The sequence below is a fragment of the Phocoena sinus genome, chromosome 19 (assembly GCF_008692025.1).
Source record: "Phocoena sinus isolate mPhoSin1 chromosome 19, mPhoSin1.pri, whole genome shotgun sequence".
Lineage (NCBI taxonomy): Eukaryota > Metazoa > Chordata > Mammalia > Artiodactyla > Phocoenidae > Phocoena > Phocoena sinus.
This window is the reverse complement of record NC_045781.1, coordinates 41,626,580-41,639,673: the sequence shown is the minus strand read 5'-3', so window position 1 is coordinate 41,639,673 and position 13,094 is coordinate 41,626,580. Positions and strand designations below refer to the sequence as shown.

The 13,094-nt window shown below is 45.7% G+C and overlaps 1 protein-coding gene across 2 annotated transcripts in view; it reads right to left on the bottom strand.

Annotated features, from left to right (window-relative positions):
• The window catches only part of TANGO6 (transport and golgi organization 6 homolog), a 182,939-nt gene that overhangs the window by 2,078 nt on the left and 167,767 nt on the right, over positions 1 to 13,094 (bottom strand). The gene's annotated exons all lie outside the window — the stretch shown is intronic.

Sequence of the window (13,094 nt, the reverse complement as noted above, 5' to 3'; positions counted from 1 at the left end):
CTGGATGAGAGAGACAGAGTCATGGCCATCTGTCTACTGTGCCAACATTTCTCAGAATGACTTAACTGCCTTCTCCTGTCTGAGGAGTTCTGTGAGGAAACCCACAGGCTCCTTTAAGAAGATAACGCATGGCCCTCTCAGGTTGGAGATCGAGTGGGGCAGCTGTACTGAGGTAGGCTTCCTTTTGGGTTTCTCATGCACTCCTGACCCCTCACTACACTGGCCTTGGTGGCTGCTGCTCCCTTTTAGCCCCAGACCCCTCCCTTCAGTTCCAAGGCATGGCACAGACCTCAGGACCACAGGCAGGCAGTACTGCCCAGATACGGCTGCTCCTGAGAGCATGTTTACCAGCATTCTCCTCTCCAGCTCCCACAAAGCCCTCTGTGACACCCACAGAACAGGCACCTATCTTATGGAATGCAGGAGGCTATTTCTTCAGCAACCATGCTTTTCCTTGTCACTACTTTAAAATTTTTCCACCATTGTTTCATGTCCGTGTCGTTCCCTCAGTCACTATAATTTTTTTTCAACTCCAACTCTGCAATGGGAAGCAAGAGAGGACTCCATAGACACAGTCACACCCATTTTTCACATCCAATACTCTGATCTGATGGTCTGATATGGAATTGGGAGGGTGCCAGAGCACCTACTCCCAGGAGCTTCTAATTTTGTCCCAAGTCCTCCTGGCTTGGGAGCCAGAACTTCTAGCAAGAAATGGGTTCTTCTAGCAGAAGAACAGGGAAACTCAGAGGAAGGGGCCTTAGGGATCATTTAGTCAAATGAGGGACTGAAGACTCCACGTCACAGGGGGTCACATGTCTTGTCTGCAGCCACTTTCAAAGTTACTCCTGGTTGAGGGCTCTTTGCCTCAAAAGTTACTATTTTTTGGGTCAGGTACTGCACTAGTATTTTCCATATATTATCTGATTTTTATGCCAGTCATATAAAGAAAGGAAAGCCCCACTTTACAGATGAAGAAACAGGATTAGAGGGTTAAGTAACCTCCCAAGGTTACTCTGCTAAAAAAGGGGTAGAGCCAGTTTTTAAACATTCAGAGCTTGTGTTGTTTACTTTTACTGAAAAGGTAATACAGTACCAAAAAGTACATATTAAAAAAATAAGTCTCTCTTCTACCCCAGACTCCTACTTCCCCTTCTCAGAGGATATCATTTTTAATTTTGAGAAATATTCTAGGTATTTACAAGCATATATATATGCATGTGCCTTTTTCCCCTTTCCCCCCTTTCTTTTAAAAAATTTATTTATTTATTTATTTTTGGCTGCGTTGGGTCTTTGTTGCTGCGTGCGGGCTTTCTCTAGTTGCAGTGAGCAGGGGCTACTCTTCATTGTGGTGCGTGGGCTTCTCATTGCAGTGGCTTCTCTTGTTATGGAGCACAGGCTCTAGGCACTCGGGCTTCAGCAGTTGTGGCAGGTGGGCTCAGTAGTTGTGGCTCACAGGCTCTAGAGCTCAGGCTCAGTAGTTGTGGTGGCACGGGCCTAGTTGCTCTGTGGCATGTGGGATCTTCCTGCACCAGGGCTCGAACCCGTGTCCCCTGCATTGGCAGGCGGATTCTTAACCACTGCGCCACTTCCCTTTTTAATTTTTTTTAATTTTTTATTTTTTGTGGTACGCGGGCCTCTCACTGTTGTGGCGTCTCCAGTTGTGGAGCACAGGCTCCAGACGCGCAGGCTCAGCGGCCATGGCTCACGGGCCCAGCCGCTCCGCGGCATGTGGGATCTTCCCGGACCGGGGCACGAACCTGTGTCCCCTGCATCGGCAGGCGGACTCTCAACCACTGCACCACCAGGGAAGCCCCCCTTCCCTTTTTTAAAGCACAGGATTATGTGCTATACCAGCGGTCCCCAACCTTTTTGGCACCAGGGACTGGTTCCGGGGAAGACAACTGTTCCGCGGGTGGGGGGATGGCTTTGGGATGATTCAAGTGCATTACATTCATTGTGCACTTTATTTCTATCATTATTACATTGTAATATATAAATGAAATAATTATACAACTCACCATAACACAGAATCAGTGGGAGCCTTGAGCTTGTTTTCACTTGCCACTCACTGATAGGGTTTTTTAAAATAAATTTATTTATTTAGTTAGTTTTGGCTGCGCTGGGTCTTCGTTGCTGCGCGCGGGCTTTCTCTAGTTGTGGCGAGCGGGGGCTACCCTTCATTGCGGTGCCCGGGCTTCTCACTGCAGTGGCTTCTCTTGTTGCGGAGCACGGGCTCTAGGCACACGGCCTTCAGTAGTTGCGGCATGTGGGCTCAGTAGTTGTGACTCACAGGCCCAGTTGCTCTGCAGCATGTGGGATCTTCCCGGACCCGGGCTTGAACCTGTGTTCCCTGCATTGGCAGGTGGATTCTTAACCACTGCACCACCAGGCAAGCCCACTGATGGGGTTTTTTGTTTTTTTTTTTTTGATGGGGTTTTGATATGAGTCCGCAAGCAATTGATTTATTATGGTCTCTGTGAAGTCAAACCTCTCTGCTAATGATAATCTGTATTTTCAGCCGCTGCCCAGCTCTAGCATCACCTCCTTAGCTCCACCTCAGATCACTGGGCATTAGATTCTCATAAGGAGCGTACAACCTAGGTCCCTCACATGCACAGTTCACAGTAGGGTTTGCGCTCCTATGAGAATCTAATGCCACCGCTGATGTGACAGGAGGCGAAGCTCAGGCGGTAATGCCAGCAATAGGGAGTGGCTGTAAATACAGATGAAGCTTCACTCGCTTGCCAGCCACTCACCTCCTGCTGTGTGGCCCGGTTCCTAACAGGCCATGGACTGCTACTGGAGGTTGGGGACCGCTGTGCTACACTGTTATGTACCATGATTCCCCCCATACCCAACATATTTTGAAGATCTTTTGCTATTACAAATATTGCTGCAATAAACATTCTGGTACCCAATCTTTGCAGACATATACAAGGGTATCTGTAGGACAAATATCCAGAAATGGAATTCCTAGGTCAAAAGGTAATGCACACTGAAAATCTTGATAGCTAGGCCAGAGAAGTTGTAATAATTTATATTTTTACCTATCATTCTGAAAACTCCTATTTCCCCATATTCTCATAAGTGATATATATTGCAAACTCTTTATCTTGGCTAATTCAGGAAGTGAAAAATAGCATCTTGCTGTTTTAAATTTGCATCTTTTTAATAGATACATCAACTACTTCTATTTTTTTTTCTGGTATGTGTAATCAAATTTTCCTTATTGATTTGTAAGAGCTCTCTGTATATGAAAAAGAGAGGTCCGTTACCTATCATATGAATTGCAAAGATTTTTTCCCTAGTTGGCATTTTTTCTTTGTGAAATTTTATTTTCCAGATAAGAAATTTACTTTTTTTTTTTTTTTTTCAGTACGCGGGCCTCTCACTGTTGTGGCCTCTCCCGTTGTGGAGCACAGGCTCCAGACGCACAGGCTCAGCAGCCACGGCTCATGGGCCCAGCCGCTCTGCGGCATGTGGGATCTTCCCGGACTGGGGCAGGAACCCACGTCCCCTGCATCGCAGGCGGACTCTCAACCACTGCGCCACCAGGGAAGCCCGAAATTTACATTTTTGATGTAGTTAAATTTATCAGTTTTTTTCCTTTATAGTTTCTGGGTTTTGTATTTCGCTTAGAGGAAATGGGGCCTACAATGTTAGCCACTACGCTATGCCGTGGCTATTTATTAATAACGTGTACCAAATTGGGTTTGTTTCACCATATGTAAACATCTCTGACAATAATTGGTTCAAATAGATTTAAAATTTTTTCCTCTTACTACTTTGGAACTTCAAGAGTTGGCTGAATATTGAAGGCTGTACCAGTGTGCAGTGTGCAATTTCAAAAAAGGAGGAAGATCAGAAAAAAAAGAAATAGGAGAATGGAGACATTCATTCATTCTTTCACTTTTATGGCTTTTCATAAAAACAATGTAATAAATATATATAACAGCCTATATACTGTAAACACAGACTACTTCTACAAAAATACTGATTGTCTTCAGCAAGCGACACTGGGGAGAGATGGGGGGGATTATATATCCTTTTGTACCATTCTATGAATATATAACCTATTAAAAAATAAATGCTTTTTATTAAACTGAATTAACTACTAGACAAAGATTTTCCTAAGGCCATTTAATAGGTAAAAGAGATATAGAACCTGCCTTTAAAAAGGCTTATGCTCTGGTGGGGAGGATAAGTCATGAACATAAGTGAGGACAATACAGAACAGAACACGGTACGTATCCTGAGAGCAGAGAGAGTGTATGAAGAGAGGTTCGAGCAAACAGAGGTCACATTTTAGGAAAAGGAAGTGAACTGAAGGTGGCGAACAGAATGCTGGGAAGTGGTTACTTCAGTGGGTAACAAGTACACTTACATCTATGATGTAGTTAAATTTATCAGTTTTGGGGGTGGGTCTTAGCCCCACAGTCCCCTAAGCATTCCACACAAGTACACTAGGTGTGTAGCATCACACATCTTGGACTTGCTAAAGAATACAGAAAGAGCTCTTTCTGTCATTTGATATTCTCGAATAGCACAGGCACTGGGGATTGGATGGAGGAAGGTAGGGGACGGGGTACACAAAACCAGCCCCCCAGGTCACTGTCTGGTCTCCCTCTTGTACCCTGGGCTCCAGCTGTGTGGGCCTTCTTCCTTTCCTTGTCTGAGCAAAACTCCTTCCCAGCTGAAGGCCTTCGTATAGGCTGTTTCCTCAGCCTGGAAGACATTTCGCTTCCTCTTCACCCTACAATTCCTACTCACCCTCAGCCTGAAATGCCACTTCCTCAGGGATGCCTCCCTAGCTCCCATCTAGGTAAGCTTTCCTACCCTGCCTATAGCTCTGTTTGTAGCCCCTATCACAATGGTAATTTAAATATTTATTGTGTAATTAAAAATACATTTTCCTCAATAGCTCACATGTACTATTGACACTGACACCACATCTTGCCTTGTTCACCCTGGTATAGTCCCAATGCCTCATATAGTGACTGGCACATGGCAGATATCTAAAAAATATTTATAAATGAAAGAAGGCATGCATGCATGCTATTCCTGGCCAGTTTCTTATTTGGTAAAAACTAAAACTTCTAAGAACATCCACTGAAACAATGCTCGGAAACCAGGGAATACATATGCATGTACCAGCTACAGAATACAAATTGCATAATTTCAGGGACCCCACATACGAGGTCAACACACTCACATTTGCATTTAAAATCAGCATGGCACTGGCACAATATAAAGATGAACAGTAAAATCCATGCTAACAGTCTAACATTTAAAAGGTTCTCAACTTAGAACAACATTAATAGCAAATAATAAACACCTTGACAAGTGAAAGGAGAGAGAGACTGTGGAAGAAAGGAAGAATATATTTAAAAACCTCAGGGGCAGGCTTCCCTGGTGGCGCAGTGGTTGAGAGTCTGTCTGTCGATGCAGGGGACATGGGTTCGTGCCCCAGTCCGGGAAGATCCCACATGCCGTGGAGCGGCTGGGCCCGTGAGCCATGGCCGCTGAGCCTGCACGTCCGGAGCCTGTGCTCCGCAACGGAAGAGGCCACAACAGTGAGAGGCCCGCGTACTGCCAAAAAAAAAAAAAAAAAAACCCTCAAACGGCACTTTTTCCTTGTTTTTCTGAACAAGGGACCCCGCAATTTCATTTGGCACTGGGCCCCACATATTATGCACTTGGCCCTGCAGACAACTCTCCGTGCTCTTTGCTCAATGTCGCAGCATTAAGTGCCTGAATCCTGTGGGCAAACCCCACAAAGATGCTGCCCCATCTCTGCTGTGCAGCTGTCTCCTGGGTTTTCTCCCAGAGCTGCTGGGTCACACAGGAGTCAGGTCTCCAAGTGCAGGCGTCTGCCTCTGACTGTGCACTATGCCCGACTGCTCTTTCATAACGTAGCTTTCTCTTTCCTCAAGGCCAGCAGTGTGAAAAGGAGAGACGATTCTGGAAAGAGGATGGCTCCCCACAGCTACTGATTCATGATTACTCACTCACTCAGTAATCGTTATCAAGGGCCTACTTCGTGCCCAGGCAGTGTGCTGGTGATAAAAAGGTGAATAATGCACGAACCCTACCCTCTGGCAGCTACAGCCAGCGGGGAGGCAGACACGCACACTAGGCAGTGTGATCCTCAATCTAAGAGATGAGTGTAGGTGATTCTGTGGAAGCAAAGGAAGTGATTTCCGCCTGCAGAGGTGGATGGAGGAAGAACGTTTCCCTACCGTGTGAAAGGGCCTTTGCTCTGACTTTCATCTGTAGCCAATGGGTGGCACCAAGGAGTGGCCTGGGGAAGTTTTATTGTCCCCTCACTCTCAAGCCACCTCAAATAACTGCAGAGTTTAAGCAAACCCAGCATGCTTGTTATGTGAATAGAGCTTAAAGACAAGGCTCCTAACACTCTCTCCAACAAATTATAGCCCAGTGTCTCTTATATAGAAATTCTAGTGTTCCCACTGTTTATCACAAGGTCATCTTTTTTTTTTTCTAGAGGAATCTTTCACCTAGTCAGAAATATCTTAGAGATTTTTTGCTAGAGCATCCTAACATTCAAAGTAAGGTTAGCTTTCTTTTCCTTGTTAAAAAGGAAAGTTCTAAGGCATCCTGGTCTGCTAAGGTACTCTGTCCTTTCCTGGTATGGGTAGGAATTTTCTCCTTGGCACTGCTGTGTCCTTAAAATCACAATAATGCTTGTGCAAACACCACTTTGTACTTGAAGGGTGCTGAGTTCCTTGTTTTCAGTTACCGGATCTCCTTTTTTAGGTAACTGAGTGTTAGGCAAAGACTCCTTCTTAATTAATGGGTCTATCTTAGCAACCCACCCTGGAACAGCTTCTCCCCAATCCCTGTAGCGCTTGGGATCCCACACATCACAGGACTTCCTCTGGACTCCCCAAGGATCAAAGCTTCCCGCCAGCCAGGGACTGTCACCAAATCCCATGGATCAGGGGCTGAATACAAGGAGAGTTCAAAGGTAAAGTTACTCACAGGAGCCTCTGTGGTGGGCAGGATATAGGCAATCCCACAGAGGAAACCTCTCATTAAGAGTACGACACACCTGCTCTTCATCCCCCCACGCATCAAGGCCCCAGGACTGCAGGGAAAGGTGGAGGTGGAGGGTGTGAGTGGGGTGGGCCGGGGATATCTTAAAGAAGTATCCGGATTCCTAGTCTGAAAACTCTTTGGAAAGGGGTGGGGTTCAGGCCCTTTATTAAAAGAATTTAGAGTGTGAGTGCAACATGCACACACACACTTTCTCTCCTCCATCCCTTCCCCTCCCTTTCCAGGTGCCAGTTCCCTGGAGCACACAAAGCTGATGCTTCAGGGACAAGGGCAGTCTTTAAGGTTAGACGTGGCTTGGCAAAACATACTGAAAAGGGGACCGTGTGAGCAAAAGACTGCCTTGGGCACACAGGTGCACTTACAATGGAAAAGCAGGAAAACAGTGTTTGACTTTCAATGAGCTTGACCCCGAACACACCCAGAGTGGTGGTTGTATCTCTGCATTAAGACCTAAAGAAGGGGGCTTCCCTGGCAGCGCAGTGGTTGAGAATCTGCCTGCCAATGCAGGGGACATGGGTTCGAGCCCTGGTCTGGGAAGATCCCACATGCTGCAGAGCAACTAGGCCCGTGAGCCACAACTACTGAGCCTGCGCGTCTGGAGCCTGTGCTCTGCAACAAGAGAGGCCGCGATAGTGAGAGGCCTGTGCACCGCGATGAAGAGTGGCCTCTGCTCGCTGCAACTAGAGAAAGCCCTCGCACAGAAACGAAGACCCAACACAGCCAAAAATAAACATACAAATAAATTAATTAATTAAAAAAAAAGACCTAAAGAAGAAATACATGGCGGATATATTTCTTCTCTTTAGTTCCTAAATTTGTTTATTTATTTGATTATAAAAACAATATTAACCACAACCCAGAATATCTGGGAAACAGAGGAAGGAAAAAAAATCTTTAGTCAGACTACCTCTCTAACACAAACTCCATTAGTAAAGACATTTAGCAATTAGTAGATTTATTTACATTTGAAATAACTTTAATATTTTAAAAGTCACACTTCTAAATGGAACTTAGGTGAATGAAACTGCTATTCTTTGGTATTATTTTGTGAGATCAATAAGACACAACACAAATGGTGATAGATGAGACATTTACAGAAATAAGAATTCCAGAAAGTGTGATCTAGCAGAGGACTTCCCACCTATACTTCTGTAATATTTAGGGGAAAAATGGGTTACTAAATATAAAAGAATTAAAAAGTTAAATGCTAGCATACACTAATTGTACTTAGAAATTCAGTCTTCTATAGAGCTAATAGAATTGTGGCTCCCTTTGTGGCTAAGAAGTAAGTACTAGGCACAAAGACAAAAATAGACAAAGAACAGGGAAGTCAGACATTGAAATAAAAGGCAGGAGCCGACACGAGAAACAAGTGAACTGGAGTTGGTGGCTGGAGACCAGCCTGGCAGACAAAAAGATTCTCTAGATTGGGGCCCAGAAGAAGAGGAGACCCCAGAATCCAAATAATTCTGTTTAAAGACATGCTGAAATAAGCATTAGGTGTGGTATAAGGAAGCTGTAGGTCCACCTCTGAGAACGCTCATTTTGACCACTGTGCTTCCATGTTATAACCAACATACGGCTTGGTGGCTGAGGGAAGTGAGAGTGATCAGAAGAGACTAGTTATGGGACAGAGTCAAGGATCATAAACAGAGCACAAGCCAGCCGACATTTCCCGAACTGTGTGCAGGAGACCATGCTCAGCATGCTGGGTGATGAGGGCCAGCTCCAGCCTTCAGGAGCTCACCACCATCTGGGAGAGACAGACATGGACAGTCGAACCTAATGGTCTGCTGGCAGGCGAATCGGGTCGAGTGAATCCTGACACCCCAATTACCAGCTGGAGAATCTTGAGCAAACCACCTCGGCTTTCGGAACCCCGGAGATCTCTGTAAAATGGGAATAACACTGCCTCCTTTGAAGGTTGTTGTGAGAGTTACTGTCTATAAAGATCCAAGCACAAGGATTTGCAAGTGATGGCTGCTGCAGAAGCGGCACTAATACTGTGATCTCTGTGAGGGTCAGGACTGTCAATCTTGCTGCTCTTCTATCACTGAGGCCCCGAGTACAGCCTGGCATGCAGTGGCCCTGGCATGTAGTAAACCTTTGACAAACAAAGGAATGAACGAACATATGATAACAATAGCTAATCCTCACGTAGTACCTATTATGTGCCAGGTGTGGTTCTAGGCATTTTATCTATAGTAATTCAATCCTCACAACAACACAACAGAGAGAGGTACTGTTATTATCCCCAATTTGCCCACACAGCTAGTGACAGGTGGAGGCAGGATTCAAACCCTGGCAGCCTGACTCAGAGCAAATGCTCTTTATTAACCACTATATTATTCTGCCTCTGCAAGTGGTTATTATTTTCACTACCACGAAGTGGGGAGCATAAAGCACGTATACTGCCTACCTTACAAGTTTATTGTGAGATCAAAAGAGATAATGCATATGAGAGTACTTTGCTATCACAGCGTGGTGATCAATAATTCAAAGTATCATTGCTACTATTATTCTGACACTGAGGTAGTTGGGTTTACCACCAAGCGGCTAAGAAAATGAGGGGAAAGGCACGGCTCTGAAAATGAAAAACAGAGAGCAGGACCCAAAGAAAGAGTGCTCAGGAAGATGAATAAATGGAGGAGAGTTAGAAGAAAAGGGAAGGGCTGTAAAAGAGGGGAAGAGACTCCATGCAGTGTGATGTGGTATCAGGGCCAGAGTCGGTACCTGACGGTCGGGAACACTGTCTGTGCCACTGCACAGAGCTGAAAGCACCAGCAAGGACTCTCCTGGACAAGCAGAGAGCAGCTAGGCTCTGAGGTCTTGGAGGCGAGCAGCCTCTCTAGGATAATGGGCAGGAAACAAATAAATTGGGGAAAGCAGAATGGAGGTAGACAATCTGGACCTCATTCAGGGTGCTCTGGTCTAAAGAAGAATAAATGCTTTACTGATAAAACCCCAAAGTTCACTTTGATGGGTCTGTAAAAAAGAAGTCAGGACCAATTCAAACGGAAAGACCGGGCTTTTGAGACACTTCATTGAAAAGCATTGGGTGGGTCAGCAAAGAAAGATAGGATTACTAATGTCTAAGAGATTCCTATCCATGCCTGACAGATAGAGAATCTCAAACATGCTGAAGTTCAGGGCGGCATTCTTGTTAACTGGAGGTTACTGAGCTTTTCGAAAACCTTTTATTCCTAAAGTATTTTTCTCTGCTAGACCTAGAGATAAATGGCATTTTCACCCTTTCCAGATTGTGTCTGGCTGTTAAATAAGGAGGGCATCTCAAGTGCAAGTTGGAGATGGGTGGGGAGGGGATGAGGGGGGTATCATGCGTGATTTTCATTGAAGAATAAGGGGGAAATTTGAACTGGTTATGTGCCCAAAATGCTACAGGGATGTAGACAGTCTGGGCAGTTTAGGGACAAACACCAAGATGGCCTTCATGGTTAACCCCTGGGAGGGGTGACAGCTCAGGGATCCTAAACAGAAAGTAGGTGCTGGGACTCTCCACTCGCTGTGGCAGGGACGGGAGCAGCAGCCGCGGTGGCTCTAGGAGCAGCGGTGGCAGCATCTCTCAGAATGTCTTTAAATAGCAACCTGAGGAAGGCAGCAGCTTTCCTACACCCCCACAGGCATGGAAACAGAACAAAGAAGGCAGGGGAAAATGGCCGGAGGATGTGCAGAGGCAGCAGGCTGCTGCTTGTAGAAGTGATGGGGCGCTTTGTCCTTAGAAGGTGATTACAATCCCAGCTTTCAAATTGTACTCAATTACCACGTCTGGGGGGAAAGGGCTTCATCTTTCTTGGCCCTCGAAGCTTCCCTGCTGAGGCAGCACAGTTCTGCTCCCTTTCTGCACCTAACGCCTCCCACAAGGGATTAGACATCGCCTGCAAAGGCTCACTACTACCATTTACTGAGTGTTTACTACGCTTCAGTCACTGCGCCGAGCCCTTCACGCACATTATCTCATTTAATCCTACGAGGTAGGTGTTATTAGGCCCAGTGTGCAAATTAGGGAAAGGGGATTTAGAGAGGTTTAGTGATTTGCTCAAGGACACAGCTAGAATTCAAACCTGCATCTGTCAGGTCTAGCTGCAAACCCTGTTTTTAAACACGTGCAGTTAACTAGGAAATCCAATACGCAGGAGGATGCTATGGAGAGAATTTGACCTTTTTCCTGCACCATCAAAGCAGTTTATTTGGATGGGGCCCGGTTAGGGAGGAGGGGGAACAGCAACTGGGCTGCTGGCTGACTGCAAGGTTTGGGTTTCCTCTGGGGCACTGGTTTGCTTGGGGCATCCTGCATCACCCCAGGATCACCCGGCTCACACAGCCTCAGGTCCAGCTTGATTGGCCATGAGGGAAGTGCAGGCCACTCTCCTTAGGGGTTCTGCTTAGTGGAATTCAGTGCTCTGTGCAAGATGCCTCAGGAACAAATGGTTATAGAGTTAGACCAAAGGTCAGAGAAAACCACAGTCACTGACACATCAGAGGCTCTGGTGGGGTTGGTAGTATGTGCTAATATACACATAGCATAGAATAGACGTGGACTAGGCTGGAAAAAGCAACCTGCCCACCCACACCGAAGTATGGCTACACAGCCTAGACTCTGCCTCTGAGCAACACCATCATTCTAACATAGTGATTCTCTACCTTAGCTGCACAGTACGATTCCATGGAGAACTTTTAAAACGCCTGGGCCCCCACCTCACACGTAACAATGAGAACCTTAGGGGTAGGGGCTCAGGGCTTAAAAAAAATTTTTTTTTTAATTTCTTTTTATGCTCTCCAGGTGACTCTAATGAGCAGCCAGGATGCAGCAGTGCAGCATGTTAGGAAAAAACACTGGGTAGGAGACAGTAAGAGATATGTCATGGTTTCCAAAAAAGGGATCACTACAACGACTCTGCCCATGAAAAATCTAAGTGCCAAGAGCAAGGGTGACAGGATTGGGACATGACCTGCTGCACTTCTTGGAATTTTCTTAACTATCGACAACCAGGTTTTTATTTTCCAGCAAGGGGACTGGGTCAAAATTTTTTTTTTTTTTTTTTTTTTTTTTTTTTTTTTTTTTTTTTTTTTGCGGTACGTGGGCCTCTCACTGTTGTGGCCTCTCCAGTTGCGGAGCACAGGCTCCGGATGCGCAGGCTCAGCGGCCATAGCTCACGGGCCCAGCCGCTCCGCGGCATGTGGGATCTTCCCAGACTGGGGCACGAACCTGTGTCCCCTGCATCAGCAGGCGGACTCTCAACCACTGCGCCACCAGGGAAGCCCCCAAAATCATTTTTGATGCACAAATTAAGACTGCATCTTTTTTCCAAAATATTTTTAAAATATGTTCTTTGGGACTTCCCTGGAGATCCAGTGGTTAGGGCTCTGCGCTTCCACTGCAGAGGGCACGGGTTCGATCCCTGGTTGGGGAACTATGATCCCACATGCTGTGTGGTGTGTCCAAAAAAAAAAATTCTTAAACATGTGTATTGGAGTATAATTCTGATGACACAGAAAGTTACAGGCTCCCAAAAGGCATCTGTAAGAAAGTGAAAGGATAAAACGCAGGCAGCGCCTCTTTTACTAGGTTAACTGTAATTATGGCAGAAACCTTCACACAGATGGGAGGAATTAAGGAAAATACATGTGCTAAAATTTTGACAGCAATGTACATATATATATACATTGAGTGTGTGTGTGTGTGTGTGTGTTTGTGTGTGAAGCCAAGTTTTGAAATGCAGACAGTTCTGGCTGCTCGTCAATATTCATTCTGTCACTGTGCCTCAGGACTCCCTCTCCCAGCTGATTTGGGGACAACATGTCTACAACCCAACTGCAATGAAAACTTTAGGCGTTTCCAAGTAAGGAAGGTAAAATTCCCTCCTAACGAGAATTTGTTTGGACAACTTCTGTTCTTGGGAAACCTGAACAGAAGAGTTCGGGAACTGGAAGAGTTTGGAAGCCCCAGAATTTCCAGTTTAAGATCTAAGAAGTCTTTATTGCAAAGGCAGGTA